Source organism: Cuculus canorus, chromosome 5, assembly GCF_017976375.1.
Source record: "Cuculus canorus isolate bCucCan1 chromosome 5, bCucCan1.pri, whole genome shotgun sequence".
Taxonomy (NCBI): Eukaryota; Metazoa; Chordata; class Aves; order Cuculiformes; family Cuculidae; genus Cuculus; species Cuculus canorus.
In genome coordinates this window covers 45,520,935-45,541,320 of record NC_071405.1, presented here as the reverse complement: position 1 = coordinate 45,541,320, position 20,386 = coordinate 45,520,935, and the positions used below count along the sequence as shown (strand labels likewise).

The 20,386-nt window shown below is 38.1% G+C and overlaps 1 protein-coding gene across 2 annotated transcripts in view; it reads right to left on the bottom strand.

Moving 5' to 3' along the window:
• Positions 1-13,544, bottom strand: part of EHF (ETS homologous factor) — a 39,048-nt gene extending 25,504 nt beyond the window's left edge. For both annotated transcript variants that reach the window (XM_054068899.1, XM_009571885.2), the window contains exon 1: positions 13,426-13,544. The gene's annotated coding sequence lies outside the window, so the exon portion shown is untranslated. The remainder of the gene's footprint in view (positions 1-13,425) is intronic.
• Between the last annotated feature and the right edge of the window lie 6,842 nt (positions 13,545-20,386).

Genomic DNA, 20,386 nt, shown 5'->3' with positions numbered 1-20,386 from the left:
AAAGCGAATACAGAGAAAATGAGTGAATTCTAAAGCTCTACAACCAGAGTAATTGCTGTAGCATTGATTAGTATGGTTGCTTTTGTTACAACACTGAACTGAACTAAGGGTTTCATTAATTACAAATATGAGGGGATGTGAAGCCTGTAGGGGAAGGGGCCCTATAACTTTCTCGTTTGTTAAGCTGTGTGCCGTATGCAAAACACACACAATAAAGATGTGTAAGGCAAAACTGACTGAAACTATTAAACTATGACTCCAGTCTCAAGCTATGCAAAGACTAAAAGTTACTTCTAGCTGAGACAAGCTCAGTGTAGTTCCTCCTGGGATGTCCGAAAGGGTGGATCTCTTTTGGCATATTTACCGATGGGATCCTTCCCCATGTTTCCCTTTTTACCATCATGGCTGAACTTCAAATGTAGATTTCACCTTTTTTTCTTTGAAGTATGTTATGTACACAGCAAGCACACAATCCTTGGTTTTCAGGGCTTGGAGTTTATGGAACAAGTATCTACAGAGCATGTTAAATATTTTAAATCATTACTGCACCTTGGATTACAGTCAAGCACTTAAATAGCAATCTAAAATGAATGATACAGGGTAATAACTGCAGCTGCAGAGGAACAGAATTTAGATTAGATTTAGAGAACAGAATTTGGATTTTAACCTTTTTCTTGAAAAATCAAAAGACAACTAAGTGGGCCAAGTTTTCAAAACTCTGGAAGTAAAGGACATGCACAACAAAGCAGGTAGACCTGCTTTACACATAAGGTTACTTCAGAAACTTAATTGCATTGTACTTGTAATGTGTATGGTCAATTATCTGCTTTGCTTTTCAGCCACCTATTTTACATCTCCAGTGGTTGTAAGGGCAGGCACAAACTGAATACATGAATGTCAACAGCCTTCTTACATGTTAGTGGGAGCTTTGGGTCTTCTGTTTTTTTAGGATATTTTCCCTTCTCATTTAATGTGCATTACTAACAGGCCTCTTGGGTCTTATTCTGAGCCCATGTGCCTATGGATACAGTTATGGCTGACCTTAAAATTGCCCTATCATGTCTATCTGTCTATTTTGCAAAGGTCTGAGGTTCATCCTTGGTGTCTGTGCCAAACTCCCAGATAAGATATCATCCCAGTCACAGCTCTTTCAGTTATGACCTTTTCTGCAGTGCATTAAGATCCCTTTGGGTCATGTGGATCCACATGTAGTCATCACACACTTATTTCCATCCTTTTGTTTTAATGCCCCAAAAGCAGAGAGAAGCCTCAAATAAAACAACTCATCTGCAATCTGATCCTTGGCAAGGATCCACTTCAAAACAATATGCTTGACTGTGGACCAATTTTTTATGGCCTGCAAGGTACCATCCAGATGAAAGCCTATGCAGCTTGGCCTGATTGATCATGATTTCAGACTCACCACTAATATTGTTGCAAACATATCCCATAAAAATGTGTTTCCAAACTCCTTGAAAGGTTTGAAGAAGGTTCACGTGAAGAAACACTAAGATAACACCCAATATTTGTTGTATAACATACAGACCGATGCATTTTGTGTTTAGTCCATCATACATATCTTTGGGTCACAGTAACAGGACATGTACTGAATCCACATTGAGAGTATGAAGTTTAAGGTATCATATTTGTAAGAATATATTCTAAATAATCTCCCAAACCCTTTGTATTCAGGTTTCAGGTCTGGGCTTTGGGGCCAATCTTTTGCCCTTCTACAACTCTCTGAGTTGCACATCCATTACGCTTCTATATTTTTGGTGTATACAGCTGTAGTTCATACACATAAACAAACCTTTGCATGTGCAAAACTGACTCAGTGAGTTTTCAGGGACTACATGAGACCTTTATCATTTACTACATGAGACCTTTATCATTTACTGTTGTGGGCTTTTGCAAAGGAAGGATTTGGTTTATTCTTTTGTTTTCTTTGAACCTCGTATATTAAATGTATGCATGAAGGTAAACTGTAAGACCAGAAAAAGGAAGATGAATAGAAAACATTTAGCATTTACCTACATTACAGATAGGATCATAATAAACAGAATCAAATAAAGCTTATGGAATGTTTTATTACTAATGATCTGATTTTCACGATGCACTACATGGCAACTTTTGTGGAAGCTATGTGGTGGTTGTTTTGACATGTTCATGTGGGTGCTTCAAAATCTTGCATATATATTTTAACTAAAGAGAAGCTTTGGTAGAAAAGTTAGGATCTAGATCTGTATCTGAGCTATCCCTCCGCTCCAGGGTTTGGTTCTTATCTCTTTTTAAATGATGTAATTTAAAGACAAAACCACAGTTCAGTTTCCTTTTTGAGAGAGAACAAAGTTCACTTTATGAATGCAAGAAAAAAAAAGAAAATTTACTTGATGATATGCAAAGTCTCACAGGTTGTTTTTATTCTGACCCCTTTTTTCACAATCAACCATCTTCATATGAGCTGATTTCAGTTTTCAAGGTATTCATTAGTATAATGAAAATAAAAGAAAGAATTTTAAAAGAGGTTTTGTTTCTTTGTTTGTTTTGATAAATCAGAAGCAAACAGGAGGTCCGTTGTGAACAGAGTCCTCAAGCCATAGATGTGTCTGACAGTGCTAACTGCCAAAAGTTGGTACTTCTGCAAATTTTACCCATACTTATGTTACCTAAGCATAGGAAACAGTAAACCAGAACCTGCCACTCAATAACGATTCAGTGTTTGGGATCCACACCATAGGCTAGGTGTGCCTCCTCTACAATGCCACCAGTTTTTGAAAATGAAAAAAAGAATATCAGTACTGATTTTACTCATTGTCCTCTTGCAGATCTGTGCAAAAATCTATTTATTACTGCTGGAATTGCTAGTCATAGAGAGAAGACAAGAGCAAGTAAAGGAAAAGTTTTATTTCTTGTGATAAATGTTCATGTCATTTTTGCATTAGCATATCCTTAGGATGTTTGGAACAAGTAGATATAATCACTAAAACCTGGCAAATAAACAGGCTTTTTTCTTTTTTTTTTATTCTTCAAAGTTGATGCTGCAAAACCAGGCTTTGACTGGCCTATGGCACTCCTTTATTGTCTGCACCACCGCAGCAAGTTCAAGATAGCTTGACAGACATGTTTTTTGAATATTTAGAAGTCATTTGCCATAGATCCACCAGTGTAGCCTCGGGGATATAGAGTCTTGATAAACACAATAATGGGAAAAATCTGCCTTTGCTCTTTATTTATTTGCTCTTTCAGCACTTAATGCCACACCTCATGGAACAACTCCACACCTTCTTTCAAGTCCTTCCTATCTCTCTGCTACATCCTTCCTCTAACCAGAAGACAGCTCATCTCCCTAATCTCCTTTTGCTAAATACCTTTCTTTTGCTTGCAATAAACTAAATATAACCAAAAAGCACTCTAAATGCCCCTGCACCTTGACAAGACACTTGTCTGCAACTAGGCAAGAACTTCATCAGCTAACAAAACGTTACCATCATATTCTAACACCTTCTCCTTTTCCTTTGACTCTAGCTCCTGAACCACTTCCCTCTACCTTCCATGACAGCTTCTGTTTGCATTGCTTTGCAGACTAACAGCGTATCAAGGGAACTGCTTTCCGTACTGGTGGTATAGACTGTATGACTGTTTAGTTATTAGTCAATAATGACAATAACAACAGTAACAGTTGTGTTTGTATTCATGTTTGTCTCTCACTAGGTTCCAAAGCATTTCTGATGTGACAACCACTCAGATACAGAGACTGACATATGCTGCTGCAGCAGCCAGTATTTCATGGAGGAGTTTATTTTAACCACGGTCAAGAGCAGCATTCCTCTTGTATGGGACTAGACTGGTTTACAAGAGTAACAGCCCCTAATTTGTCTACTTCCAAAAAAAAAAAAAATCCTTTTTTTCTCTTTTCCTTTTTGTAAATGCTGTTTAATACACTTTGTTTTTATAAATGGAAACTGCTTGGAAACCTAAAGTTTTCTCTTTGGGGCTGGTTTCTATGTGAGAACTAAACAATGAGGAGCATGGGATGGAGACCAAACCCAGGCAAGCGTCTTGGGAGACATGCGAATTTTCCCATTGAGATTACTATATTTTTTACACAAATTGATTCATTCAGTCAACAAACTACTTGTGATTCTTCATTAAATACACCAGGGGCACAGCACAAAATTACCTAGGACAGGGAAGATGGAAGTTGAGTGTAAAGTATATTATCCTAAATTAGGGAGCTTGCTGGAGGATTAACTCAGTCAACAGCAGTGTTTATACCTTATTACAACCCACTGCCTGATCAACCACAATCTGATCACACTCTTTCGCTGGCATGATAGCGAAAGAATATTTCAAGGAGTCATGACAGAGGCTCACAGTTGGAAGGACATTCTGCGCAGATGATCAAGGAGGGCTTTTGTGACTGACAGTTAACTTTTCCACCCAGGTCAGCCACATTCGTTAGTGCTAAAATGGGATTTGATGATCTCATTTGTGTGATAGCTCCAGTCAGGATGTCTATTTCCCCTGCCTGTCTTTCTAGACTACCAAGTATCCCAAGGTGGACAGCTGTTTGCAAAGAAGTGTCCCCAAATGGGCAGCTGTCACTGAAATAGTATAATGGAGCTCACTGATGCTGTTTCTGAAACTTACTAGCAGATCATTACTTTCATTGTCATCCAGGCTAGCATGTTTTTCTGTGTTTAGTAAACATTTATTTGGAGCCCACCTATATGCATGTGGTCTCTTCATAGTGCATTTATTGCATAAAGAATAAGATTGCAAGACCACTAACTTGGCATCCCACACCACTGACTGCACAAGAGCTGTCTATTTCACTCCTGGGTGCAGCAGCAGGCTCACTCATGTTATGCACCCAGGACTTCAAGGAATCCCTGAGCCTCCCAGAGCTGCATGTCACTGGGTTGACATACATACTTTGACTCATCTGTGCTTCCTACCTTCAATAAAAGCAATAATAAAATAGTGGGAATGAAGTTTCTTTGCTCTGCAGCCACCTTCTAGAGGTAAGGCAAGAAGCTATAGAAAAAAAAAAAAAATCTCCCCACTTTTGTAAATCTGAGAGAAGCTTCCTCCTCTCTCCTGTCTATGGCTAAAGGAGCAACACTTATATAGTGTCACTCCTTCTCACTTGGCACAGTGAGAGCTACCCATCCTGTTTCCATTGATTTTCTTATTGTGTTAAACAATACAATGGAGTATTTATGTATCAGTGTTAGGAGCAGGTTATTGAGTAAAACCCACCATAAACAGAGCCGTTAAATCAGTTGCTGGCATGGATCTCTTATCTTCTCAATACTTCCCAGCAAGTATTAGTCTTACCCTGTCATTTGAGTTGGCAGCACAGGTTTACCTTTTTTTTTTTTTTTTTTTTTTTTGCACCTGTTGCTCTATTCCGACAACAACACAGGTCAGCTTTGATTTGTTGGAATATAAACAAAAGAGCAAAGCCAGGCATCTGCCTCAACAGCCTGGGCTGGTTTGACAATAGAATTTTTCCCACTGGGTTTTGTACAAATATACTCTTTAGATTCTTACACGAACTCTTTCCTGCTTCATAAATAGTCCTTTGCTACGAAACAGCCTCATGTTGGAGAAGAGTTTAATACAGTACTTTTCCATAAGCTGAAACCTCAACAGGTCAAAGTAACACACTGTTCTAAGACAAAAGCCAGAAGCATCATACAAAACATATGAAGAAAAATCATCTGACACACAGTAGTTCAAAAAATCAGCAGGAAAAAGTAACAAATTAAGTGTAGGCAGCAAAGGAACTTTCTTGAGAAATAAAGGAAACCTGAAGCACCGGGACAGTTTGCTTTCCCATGCTTTCCCCGAAAAAAAAAAAAAAAAAAAGAAAAGAAAGAAAATAAAATCCATGAGAAGAAGGTACTCAGCTTGGAACTGGGCTACTTTTAAGTTCTTCTGAAAATTAAGCCTGCAGGGCTCATTTAATGTAAAAAACATCTGTAGTGATGGAGGAACTCTTGAAATACTGACAACCGTAGAGTAGAACAGGAAGACTCCACACAGATGGCAAAGGTAGTGAATAGCATGAATAACATAGATTAAGGAAGAAACTAGCATTATCTCCTTATTACAAACAGAAAAATTGAGCCAAAATTGAGCAAAAATTATTTGCTTGAGCCATCTAACTAGTCAATTGATGAGTCAGTCCAACTCGTATCATCCAGCTCAAGCTCTATTGCTATCCATTGCACCATGTCTCTAGCAAAAATTTCAGCATTACAGATGGGTTAGGATGATTGTGGGTTTTTGAGGCCAAAAAGAAGGTATTACATAATAGAAAGGATTTTCTGTAAAAAAGAGACCTATTCGGACTGAAACCAATATTTTTCTCTGCGTCATGGCTATTACATCCCTAGAAAAGGTCTGAAAGTTAAGTTCGACAAACAATTAAATCTGCACTTGAAGTATTAAAGAAAAAAACTGAACATTAGCTACCAATTCCTAAGCAGAACTGGCTGAAATTTAGAATTTCTGTGCTGTGGAACTATCTCAGGATGCTTATTTCCTCCTCTTTTTTTTTTTTATCACAATGAAATAAAGGAATTTTAAAAAGCAAGTTTGCTAGCAACAGAAAGGAAGAATCCCCAGCCCTGATATCTGATACCCTATATTCAAGTTGTCCAAGTAACAAAGTGCAACTAAGCTGTTATGCAGAATTGTTTATAAAAGACAAAAAGTGTCAAATACCAAACCAAGATATTAATACAAACAGGAAGCAATGTCACCACAAAACAGCTGCGCTGGGAGCAATAAACTTGCCTAACATGGCTATCGTGCATATGGTCACCAGTGAATCCTCTGCAGAACATCACCGTGGTAATCGTGAAATTCAGTCTCTGTGGGTGACCATATGCTGTCTCCAATGGTACCTATGATGTGAAGCTTGCAGTCCTGCCCCTTCTCTCTCACTGATTGCTGCTATCCTTCTCTTCCTTCTTATTTTCTTTATTTCTCTTTTTTTTTATTTTATTTTCTTTTTTTCCCCCTCTTTCTCATTTTTTGCCTTCTACTCAGTCAGGATATCTACCCTGGCCAAGGAAGATTCTTTCAACCCCCCTCATAAGCCTGTCAAAAGCAAAACAGACAAAACCATAATTTTCGTTGCCTATCTGTGGTACAAGAGTGCTGAGTCTTACATTAATGGATGGAGGCTAGAGCAGTCAGAAACAGTGAAAAAAGCTCACTTCCCTCAGTTCTTCTTGATCCCTTGGTATGTATCTCATTTATTCCTCAAGGTAACTGGAACAGCTTCCACTAACAAAACCAATAAAAATATTTCCGGACTATTTCAAACAACTATAAGGAGATTTATTACTGTCTGAATTATGCCAACTTTAACATTGTTCTAGGAAGGAAGCGTTAGCAGTGATCCTTATAAGAGCTATTTTTAGTTGCTGGGGATTTTTTTTCTTCTTTTCTTTTTATCTCTAATGATTAAATCTTCTTAAGATTTTTAATACTGATAATGTATCATAGCATAAGGCAGGCTGATACCTTGGTTCTAAATGACTCAAAGCCCTGTTAACTTTTCACATGTATAGTAGCACTGATTGTGTTAACAACTCTGAGTCTATGCATCCCTCCATTATATCAATGCTGGCATAGAAGAGCTAGAGCTGCACTCCTGCTCATAGTTCAGGGTTCGGGGAAGGACAGTCCTGGGCACACCAGCTCTCAGGCAGCACACATATTCCTGCAGAAACACCTACTGTGGCACAAGGCAAAACCACCACACTTGGAAGTTGCATACAGCTTGGGCAAGGTCTCCTGGCATGAGCAGTCCCTCATTTGCTGCAGGTCAATGCTTGTAACTCGTTTATACGTATGGATGAAATGCATGTATATACCAAATACAAATAGCTTTCTCTTTCAAAGGATTAAACTAAGGAGTTATTCAGATTAGCAAACAAAATTGTTTGAAATTGGGGCAAATATTTCAATTCCTATTTTAAAAACTGAAGCAAGAAAGCCTGTTCAGGAGATAAGGGATGTGCCCACTTCGTGCAGTATATTCATGTGAGCGTATGCATATCAGGAGTTGCTACAAGCAGACCAAAAAAAAAAATTACTGGATTGTCTACAATTTGACTGTCATCCAAAAATATTTGTTTGAGATTTTTAAAGAAGAAAAGTTTCTACCTCTTCTTACAAATGGATCTTACAGATCCATCAAAAAGAGTTTTAGAGAGGGTAAGGATGTCTCCAAGTCACTAAATGAAGGAAAAACTATATTTCATTTTGCACATCATGTTTTTGGTAAGTCTGTAAGGATATCTTACTCATCTAATCACCTATTAATTCAGTCTTCTTCACCTTCCTCTGTCCAGGCAGCTGCCTGGGAATATTACAAGTAGAGACTATTTTGCATGAGCAGTGTGTTAGATACGACTGCAAAAGAGATGAGAACAGCACTCTTGAATGTGTCAGAATTTGACTCCCTGATAAAACCCCTCCATAGTCATGCCAATCTATGAGATAATTGCTTAACTAAGCGTATTTTGTGAGTGCATCATCAAGATGCAAGCTTCTAAGCTGTTGTGTAATAATAATTATATGTTTCAGTAAAAATCATTAAGAAAGTTTGGGGGTAATCACTATATCATGGACTTTTGGTCTGATTCCTGACCATAGCATCTTGGGCAGTTTTACATTGGTTCATTATATAGCAATATAAATTAGTTACATGGTCATTGCTAGATGAAAGAATACTCACAGCAATTTAAAAGAAACAAAAACATTCCTTCTGATGATGGCATTAGTAATTTGGAAAACAGAGCATATTTTTACACATAGCTGCTTAATCTTTACAGACTTGTTGGAGCTTAGGAGTCTGCTCTGGCTACATCTGATTGTAAGCTGAGGAAACAATCTCAAATGTTTATGTATCCTTCCTCCATAATATGCAGGAACTTTTTTATTATTCTATATCTTTACAGATCCTTGAAGTAGAACAACTTCCTTTTCACCACTGCAAAGTAATTATTTTATTGCCCCATCTTATTGCTCTATAACCATTGATTATCCAGCCACAACTAGCTGTCTACTAGCTCTCATGATCTTTCCTGTGGAGCACATTTTACAAGATCAACAAAGGAATAGGTAATATCCATGTACACTCTCAACTTTTGGAAAGGGAACCACGGAGGACTCTTCCTCAAAGGGAGATACACACAATGCCAAATACCAGTTGATTGCTCCACTGGCTACATGACTCCTTGTTTACACATTTTTGCCTGTCTATAGACCAGTGACTAACAGATGTCTCAAGTATTTATGTATTCAGTGAGAGATTGGTGCAAGCAACATCCCTAGCAAAGCTCAAAACAGCTGCCATACTAAGAAAGTCTTCATGACTTCCATATAAACCAAATTACTCTTCCATTTACCAACTGTGTGAATAAACCCTTCTTTGCTTACCCCATCAGCAATGTTACTTATGAATTTCACCCGTACCAAGTTTGCAACGTAGCATTTTCTCGAAAACTTACTGAAATAAATCCTTGGTTCATCAGGGGCCAAAACACATGTAAACTGCATAGTGTGCTCAATGCAAGGACAGAGAAAGAGAAGCAGACATTTGTGGTTAGAGAACACAAAGCACTCTTGAGCACTAGGCTGGCAGAGTGGCTGAAGCCAGTATGCTTTCCTGATGATGGTATTGGACTTCGTTGGTGCTCACAAGGCACTTAAAAGGAAAAAAAAACCTCCACGGTTTTATGCTTGAAAGTTTAGTTGTAACCAAGCTGTGAAACTGGGCAGGCTTTACCTCACAAAACATCACAACCTATGCAAGCTGCAAAAATTGTAAGCATTTCTGTTCATTTCCTCATGTACAGCAAAGCCTTTGTATTTGGTTCTACTGCATCCTAATGTCATGTGTCATCAGCAGTGACAACTGACAATTAAGTTTGTGACCCTTTTCTTTTTATGTGCTGCTTGATGCAGGAATGCTTGGTCTTAAACAAGAATACCAATTTCACAACTGTAGCAAGACTGATGAGAAAGAGAGCCCTGCAAGGCCACAGGAAATCCTTCAAAGGACAGTCACATTACCATGAGAATAAGAAGGGGTCTTTAATTTCTAAACATCGCTTGGTCTTGGCACACTGATCAATTTGTGAGCCAGACAAATTTGTGTCCTGTAGCATCCACTTTCCGATCCGTTTCTTTATATGGTAGGTCACTGCTCCAGTTTACAGAAATAGTATTCATCATAGCGCAGAAAGAGCTTGGATACTTGTATGGGAATTGAATCTAAGCAAGTAAACATCAATAGAAAGCCCATAAATGTAGACTCTCCAAAAGAGATCCAGACGATACTGCAGTCTGTCTGGGATAAGACTGAACGGCTTGGTCCTGAGAGTAAGTCAGATGTATATAAAGAGTGTGTAAGGTGGGAACAAGAGAGGGAAGATAGACATTGATTCTGCAAAGGTATCACCGTTCATGGACAGTTCTCCAAGTTTACTGAGGGAATAAAATCAATACATTCTCTTATGTGAGAACTGTACATAAATTTTCACTTTTTCAGCAGGTGTAGAATTTCATCCTCACAGGGATTTCTTTTGGTGCGAATTGCTGTGGCACAGGCAACAAACTAACATGTCAATCTTGTCTGGACACAGACGCACTTATAGAAATCCTCCTTTTCCTTTCTAATGTCTCTGCATCTCTGTGTCTGGATGATTTCGGTTTGATCTATATCCATTGCAATTTGTTGCCTTGCACCTCCAAGACAGAACAAGAACTGATGTTAACAATAAACATCATTGGGAATGAAAAAAAAAATTAAGAAAGTTCAGGGGAGCCTAATGATTTAATTTTGTTTTTGTCTAACTGTCCTATTGTCTTCTACCTATTGTGCTTCTACCACTGCTGAAAACTTACAACACCCTGTAAGTGTCTGAAGTAATATGAAATTACTGTGCCAATTCTATGAACTGTTCTCTTAGGTGACAAGGGGAGAATAATACCCAGTGTTAAACAGATCACATTCTGCTAACTGATGTCATGACTACTAGGGTAATATGTATTGTTGTCACTCTATAAATTGCTGTGAAGGGCTACCAATTTTGTCCTGGGATAAACAAAACATTATTCTTTACTACTGCGACATAGGAAAAAATATTTCCTTTTACCATATTTATAGATTTTAGAAATGACACTAGGACTAGAAAAAAAATAGGAAAAAAATCAAAACAAACAAGCAAACAATGTTAACTCTACTAATGATAACCATGTCTCTGAATGTAGGACCAATACTTGAAGGTGAGGAGCCAGACTCTAAAAAAGTCTTGGGCACACGTTATAAACCCTTGACTCTGAACTTCCAGTATTTTGACTCATATTTTTGTGTGTTTGGCACAGCTGTTCCTTCAGCCTGTGTCCAGTCCTGACACCCAAATTTCAGAGTAGTTGTTGCAAAGTTAGAGGGGACCATTTGAGTGATTAAAAGATGAAAAATCTTACGGTGGAGCAGGTCAAGGTCCTAGGGGTTTTTGCTGTAGTGGAAAAGTTTTCCTTGAGAGAGAATAGCCTATGTAGATTGGACACCACAGTTACAAGAGACTAGGCTAAGGAAGGACTTGTTCCTAGCTATCTTTACAAGAAACAGAAATTTAGCACCCTGGTGAACATGACAACAAAATCAGGTGGTTGAATGTTGAAGCTAGACCACACTAGGCTGAAAATAACAGAAAATATTTTAAGAAGAATGTTATTTAATTGCTGGAGCACTTTAAAAATTTCTGGTGCATTTTTTCAAGACTGGAATTTTTCTAGAACATTACCTCTACTTCAAGTTGCCTAATTAAACTCTGAAAAAATCTGGGAAATCCTATATTGTTATTATAGCAATCACTTCTGGTTTTGAAAACTGTAAGATCAAGGAATTAAACTGTCATTAATTGTGGTATTTGTTGAAGAAACACCTTAATCTTTTTGGTTTTGTGGTGTTTTTTTGGTTGGTTTTAATTGCAACCTTTTTCTTTGGTTTCTGTACTTGCATTAAATATAAAACTGCTGTTTTCCCGCTCTGGTATTTTCTACAGAAAATAAAAAGTATCAGAACACTGTCTCAAATTACTACCCACAAATTTGCTATCAAAACGAATTGTAAAGGAGTGCAATTTTTAATTCCACTCAAGTTTTCATAAATCACAGGAAATACTGGTTCAAGTTATGTATATTTAGCAGAGATCTCTGTGATACAAGTACAAATAAAATTACTAAATGAAACTTTTAACTCAATGTTCATTTCTGTCATTGTGAATTGGTTTAATTGGCTAAAGAATCAGAAGAGAAAAGGACGATTGGATGTACTTTAGAAGCAAAGGTGACATGTGATAATTTTAGATGAAGTAATCCAAAAGCACATTACTGGTAGAACTAAATAATTTTATAATGATACATACAAGACATATATGACTCATGTGGTAAAATGTTTCATGTAGTGAAATGCAAATATTTATCACTAAGTCCATTACACATATTTTACAAAACAGATTTTGGAAAACTCCTTTGCATTCATTCCTACCATCATTTAAACAGCTGTCTCTCTACCTTAAGGGGCCAATTCTGGTTCTATGCAATTAAAATTGCCATTGGAACAGAAACAAATTAAACAACTAAAGACACTGCAGACCTCTACTCACACTGTATTTACCCACTCAATGAGCTGCGTTCTGTGCATTGCTTTAGCTTAGAAGGGAATAAGATCTGCAGAAGCCCCCTCACCATAAGAAGTGCCAAAAAATGTCCTTAAGGACAAAACCAAGCCAAGTTATAAATGTACTTCAGGATTTTTTTTGTTATCACCACAATTTCCATCAAGAATCTCATCACTAAAATCAACAGAAACACGGTCATTGTAAAGTGTCTCCCAGCTCCGCGACACTAGCACTCTCAATGGTACTGAGAAAGTTCATTTTCTTGCCCCTTGCCTTACTGAACAGATGATAGCTCTGTGGACAAAAAAACAGATTTAAGACCCAGAATATTATTAGGTACATCCTAATATAAAGGATCTTCAGGAAACTTTAAGTAGTCCTGCTGAAGCCACTGACTCATTTCAAAGACAAAGACACACTGGGAAGCAGATCTGGGCTTAGTCAAACATAAAAACAACATTAATATTTAAACAGAAGTAAGATACAATTTCAAAATAGGAAAAGAGAAGTCTTTATTGTAATTTTTAAAAGCCTTTTGATCAAATGAGCTTAGATGCTGTTCCAAAGTGGTAAGGGAGACACTCGGTAGGGTGGGCACGTGTCCAGTAGACGTGTCTTTTTGTTATTTTTTGTTTTGTTTTGTTTTTTAATTTTTCACTGTTGTTAATTTAAAGAAGTACATTTCTAAAAAATACCCCAAACACCTTACCTCATTTAGCTGCAGATTCTGGAGTGGAAATCCTTAACTGAGGCAATGAGAAAACTGTCTACAGAACAGTAGACTGGGTAAACACAGGTACTGGGTTACGACTCCTAAAGACTCCCAAGAGTGAAGATAAATGGATGTGATATTAATTTTAAAATATTTTGCTGAACACTCAGGCAGCCAATAGGGAAATTCCTTAGGTCACTTCCTGTTCATTTGATTGGGTCTGCAACAATAACAACCAAGTTGAGGTTGGGATCATTTGCATAAGGCCAGCTCAGTCCTCAGCATTCAAATAGAACAGGTCTAACGAGGTTACACGCGTGGCTCCAGAACAAAAGAAAAACCTGGTAATGGATGAGGGATTGATTTCTTTGTAGTTGTTCTTTTAAGACTATCCCTTTTTATTATTTTTTTCAATGGACACTGTTTCAGGTAGATAGGGAGATTATAATTAGAATGAGAAGAAGTGAAAAGCAGGAATGTTCTAAATTAACATTTGTCTGGAAATAACATTAGGAGCTGCGCAGTATGGAAAAACTATGTACTGGCAGGAAGGTGGAATGGGTGAGTCAATATACAAACTCCATTCTTTCTTTTCATACCCTTAGCATCCTGCAAAATGCATGACTGCAGAAAGAGGAGTCGTTTGGTCTTCCAGCTGCTCTGGGTATCTGAGAGAAAGTAAAAATGAAATAAGGAAAAAAGTCTTCACTGTATGTGTACATGGGATTGGATGTGAAAGCTCAGCTACATGCAGGTTAACAGGGCAGAAAATCAGCAGAGGTCTGCTCAGTTTTACATTTCTCTACTTTCAACCTCTTTTATTCTGAAGATAAAGATCATCAGAGGAAAGCTAAAACTTTTCTTAAGGCATCTGCTCCACAGCCCATGGAAGTCAGGCAGAATACCTTTACTTTTTCCTCTAGGCCAAAGCCTGCACATTGCATTAGAAGACCTTCACTAATTCAGTCATCAGTTCTATGTTCAGCTGAGGTGAAGAGCAAGGAAGAGCTGTTCAGTCACAGAAGATTTATGCTCGCAGGACAGTTCTAAGAGTTATCAGTCAAAAGCTTTCCTTGACCATGTGTGAGCTACCCCTCCAGCTTGCAACCATGAACCTGAGCAGGGAACAAGGTGCATAAATGAAAATGCGAACTCTTACCTGCCTCTCATTATTTCATTAGTCAGAAAGGCATCTAATATGAAAATAGCTAAAAATGTAGTAACATCGGAAGGTTCTGAGGTTTCATTAATTTATATGCATAAAGCACATGAAATGATTTTTCCAGTCTTTGTTCACTTTTGATTCCAGGACTCATCACAAAGCTCTCTGCTGTCAGATGCTGACAAGCATTCTCAGTGCTGGGTTTACCAAGCACAGGAATGATATTAATTATTAATCATGGCTTATTGTCAGTGTAGGGGAAACATTTCACACATGTTATTTATGCTGAAACTGATTTGAAGATAAATAGTGGATCTCAAATCCAGGGAATTTAATCTTTTTTCTTATCTTCCACCCTAACACCAATTACATTAAAACCAGTATTCCTTTTGTTCACACAGATAAAGTGCACCTGTGTACATGTGTTGCTTGGGAATATCCCATCTTTTTTCACCCAGGTTATAGTCAAGTTCTGTATTTGCTTACCTTGATTCTCACCTATTGAAGTTGGTTGTTCTTGAGGAAGAATGAAGGATGGAGAGCACTTTTGTCTTATAGTTACAACAATAAGGGTTGAGGATGCAGCTGGCAACAGCTAGGCATCTCTTTGCAGTTTTCATAAGTAGGTCTAGCACTTACAAGATTTCTCTGAGCATTCATGTCACCAAGTCTAAGTATTTGCATATCAGTTCATGTCTTGGTGAGTATGTATGCTAATGGTTTCATTAACAAAATAATGTCCTGTCATCATATCAGCATGAATTATAAGTCAAGAGCAGGAGAGCAAGAAAAAATTACAGAGAAATCAATAAAGAGCACTTCCCTCTCCAAGAAGGATATCTTTAACAAGGAATCCACCTCTTACATCATCTCACTCAGCTAAACGTGGAAGACTAAAGAGCTACACTGAAATGTATCTCATTAATATGGTGCAGAAGCACTGTGGAAGGATGCAACCACATAGTTGAGGAAAATCAGGCTTTTCCTACTGCTAGAATGGACACCAGCAAAAGCAACAGAAATGTAGTTCTCGTATAATACTTTGATGTGTCATATTCTGTTTGTGGGGCTGTAAGTCTTTTCTGTCTCAGCCCCTAAGGGCAGAGACAGCTTTGGTTGCTATAGACCCAGAATACTTCCAGACAAAAAAGCACATTGTACCAACAGGTCTGGGCAAGGCGAGGCTAACTTGGCCAGCACACAAGCATGAATTATTTAGTAGTGTGCTATTTTCAAATGCAGAGTGCCACACAGGGTGGTGGCTCCTTAAATTTTCTGCCCTGTCTGGACAGCTATGCTGCCCCCATGCTCCCAAGGATGTTTATTGACACTTACATGTGGTTCACAGCTGAAAAGGATTACAGGTGGCTTTCAGAACAGGCAGACCTTTCACTAAGCATATCCTTCTCCAGCACTGGAGCCACAAAATTAACATGATTTTGGTCCCCACACAATTCTAGGTGGCAGACAAAACATGAAAACCTCTATAATTAGAAGTTAGAACTATTCACAATATGGCAGGAGTGTCAGTGCAGATTCCCAGAATTAATTTAATTATATCCATCAAGCATCAAGGAAATTATCTAGATCTGTCTAGATTCTTAATTTGGTGTCTGTTCCTGTAGTGTCTGACACTTGATGAAAAGAGAGAACAGATGAATGTTAACTTCTACTTTTCCATTCGTATTAATCACTGCTCCATTCGTTAAATTCCAATGGAATATCAAGAGGAATATCAAGAGTGTAAGAAGCTGATATGTAGGTTAGATGTGCCTAGCAATCAGAGAATTCAGGGTATCATGGTCCTTCCTTCATTCTGCTGCAGTAAAGTCATAAGCAATTCATACAGTTTGCTGTAAGATAAAATACTTTCTGTAAAAAACATCTCCAGAGAAGCCAGAAGGACCAAGATGGTTGCTGTTTCCAAACTGTTCAATGTGACAGGCAAGCACAACATATTACTAAGGTTGTCTATTACTTAGGTTTTCAAGATCTTGTAATTTTTTTTTTCAACGCAGTTTGCTAACTCCTAGCCCTCAGCTGTTTGGCTAAATTGAAATTTTCCATCATGGGAATTTGTTTTGCAACTAGATTTTAAATAATAAATAATTTTAAATTTTAAATAATATACATAATAGTATATGTTTTCAGACAGAAAAGAAGCAGGGGAAAAAAATGCTGTTCTTTATATTAACAGTAAAAAAAAAAAAATCCCTGCTTTTTCTTTGGAAAGTTCAGGAACATTTATGTTTGAAGCGAGAACTGATTACAATTAAAGATGTGTTATTCAGCATTCCCAGTAAAATCTAGCCAAAATCTGGGACACTTCCCTCTAGATCAGGCTGCCCAAGGCCCCATCCAACCTGGCCTTGAACACCTCCAGGGATGGGGAAGCCACAATTTCCCTGGGCAACCTGTTACAGTGTCTCACCACTCTCATGGTGAAGAAATTCTTCCTAATGTCTAGTCTAAATCTGCCTTTCTTCAGTTTATACCCATCAACCCTCGTCCTATCACTACAAGACTTTGTGAACAGTCCCTCTCCAGCTTTCCTGTAGGCCACTTTCAGGTACTGGAAGGTGGCTATAGGATCTCCTCTGAGCCTTCTCTTCTCCAGGCTGAATGAGCCCGTCCTCGTATGTAAGGTGTTCCAGCCCTCTGATCATCTTTGTAGCCCTCATCTGGACCCGTTCCAACAGCTCCATATCCTTCTTATGTTGAGAATTCCAGAACTGGAAGCAATACTCCAGATGAGTTCTCAAAAGAGAGGAATAGAGGGGCAGAATCACCTCTCTTGACCTGCTGGTCACGTTTTTTCTGATACAGTCCAGAAGACAGTTGGCCTTCTGGGCTGTGAGCATGCATTGCCAGCTCATGTCAAGCTTCTCATCAACCAGGACCCCCAAGTCCTTCTCTGCAGGGCTGCTCTCAATCGTGTCATCCCCATTGTATACTGAAATTGGGGATTGCCCTACCCTGGTGCAGAACCTTGCACATGGCCATGTTGAACCTCATGAGATTCTTACAGGCCCACTTCTCCAGCCTATCCAGGTCTGTCTGGATGGCATCCCGTCCTTCTGGTGTGGCAACTGCACCACTCAGGTTGGTGTCATCTGCGAATTCACTGAGAGTGCACTCAATCTCCCTGTCTATACCATTGATGAAGACATTAAACAGCACTGGTCCCAGAACAGACCCCTGAGGGACAACACTTGTCACAGATGTCCATCTGGACTTCGAGCCATTGACCACTACTCTCTGAATATAACCATCCAAGATACTTTAGACACAGACAAGATGGTACTCATTCAAGCAGAATCTAGCCAATATTATGCATTCAAGGAGCTGGCTTTGGAATACACAAATCAAACTTGCTCTGGAAACTTCTATTCATTTCCGCATGTCTTTTACTATAGTGTTCATCCTCATGGTATTTCAGGTATTATAGTAGCACATTTATTTATAATGAAAATAAGTGTTTAACATATGTACATTAATGTATTACTTTATATTAATGCATTATCACTAATATCACGTTATTAACACCAGCATCTTTATTTACTTTTATGCTTTGCTAGTGAGGTGAGAAGTTAAATTATTATCCCTATTTTAAAATGGAATCCTAAAAAGATCAAGGTTAAAGTGTTTAAAAATTCAAGATTTTCATTCTGAGCTACTTAAGCACCACGTATTTGGTACATTTAGCATTCTATAATTATGCAAAGTACAGAAAGCACAGATCTCATTTACTTCCATTTCAGGTGTTAGCACTCAGCAGTTCTGTAAATCAGATTCCTCTTCGCCTAGGAAAAAAACCCAATTTATTTATTTATTTATTTTAAGTATGAAGAAGTGGTGACATTACTCTAGAAAATAGCTTAAGCGTTCTGTCTGGATTTTTGCAAACATTCAGTTCTATAAAGGTTCAATTTTTAAAGCAATACAGCTATATATGTTAATATTTCTTCAGCTTCTTCACACACATCCCAGTCATCCAACAGACTCTAACTTGCTGTAAGCTGGAACTGATGAACTTGGAGTAGTTGATTAACAAAGACCTTTGGTTCTGTATGCTCTCCTGATGAAAAAGACCTGCCCTGCAAATTCAGATATTCATCAAAAGGCATACAGGACATCCTGATGAAAAAAGGGATAAAACCAAATCCCCTCAAATACCTCCCCCAGCAAAGCCAGCTGCCACTTAGAAAATAGCACCTAAGCACCACTTCTTGTTTCTGGGGAGGAGATCCTCCACTGCCATCTTGACTCTTTTGTCTCCCTTTTCCATATACCACAGCTCAAGGGATAGACATTTTCTTGGAAATGTCACAGTGGTTTCTCTGATCATGGCAGTCTAACAATAAAGAAAAGGCAAAATCCTACATGCATCTGTTAATTTAAGGACTGGAAGGAAAAAATACACAAGAATATTTGCAAGGATCACGGCAAAACTGTCCATGCTCTGAGGCAGATATTCACAGAATAAAAACATAGACACTTGCACTGAGAAAAAGAATAGGCCTAGGGTAGAAATCAAATAATATTATAAATTGCAAATTAAGTTTTCCAAGGAAAAGGTAAGGGTAAAAAAGGACTAGAATAAACCACCAAGGCAAACACGAATTGCTTACACAAACACTGAAAGAAAAAAAAAAAAAGCAAATTCTAGAGAGAGTTTAGCTTACTATTAATTATGTGTTTGGTTTGGCCTCCTCAGTGTGCAGGTCAAGCCAACTGTATGTAGCAGCACAGTGGCATCCAGCTACTACTTTGTGCAAGAGCTTCCATTGTTGCTCAATCTGTTTGTTGGGAGTCAACTCCTATGAGAAATGGGGAGAGAGAGATAAATATTAAGAAACAATGTCTCTGACAACTAGAAATACATGTAGCACTAAGGACACCATTAAATCCTGTGCAGAATCCATTAAGTTTTGTTTCTCATTTGAAAGAAAAATGTGAAAAAAAATATGAGGCTTCAACAGGACCAATAGGTAAGAAATTTTATAAGACTATTTTCTGTCCATATGAACTGATGCAGTTCCATGGATTTCTGAGAGGTTTTAGCAATGCATATCTAGCAGAATTTTTTAATACAATTGTTTATATTGCATTTTCAGGGGTCAAAAAATTATTATGAAGCTATATTGCCTATGCAATTATCTCTCAGAGAAAAAGCTTTGTAATTATGCAATGGTAGGTGTTAAACAACAAGCAGGGCAAAATGACTTAAAGTATCTTCTCTACCTGCTGCGGTTTGAATCTCTTAGCAAACACCTTGATGCGTTCAGGACCAAAGAAAATCAAAACCTTTGATTTTTCAGAACATGAAACTATCTTTCACTGAATGCAAACAGAAAGTAATGCACGAAGATAAGCAATGTAGCACAAACATGACAAGATAAACTTCTAGCAGGGTTTAAATACATTTCCTGTTGTATTAATAAACCAGGACATGAGAAAATGACAGGGGCTAGGAAAGGCACAACCATTCCTGAGTGTTGCACCTCTCACTCTGAAAATCTGGTGAATAAAGAAGTATGTTTGTGCTAGGACTATTTGTAACAAAAACCACTGTGCAGTACTGCAGGTGCCACTGATTCACAAAGGTAGGAACTGGAGTGCAGCCATATTGCTTAGAAGAGTTCTTTTGCCAAGTGGATACTTTGTTATTGAGCTACAAATATAAGAAAAAGTGGGGATAAGCACTGTAGGTTGGCTGGATAACCATTCAAGCTTTTTCCAGCACTCAAGTCATCATCATTGACTCTGTGTCTGTATTTCAACATGGCATTTTAT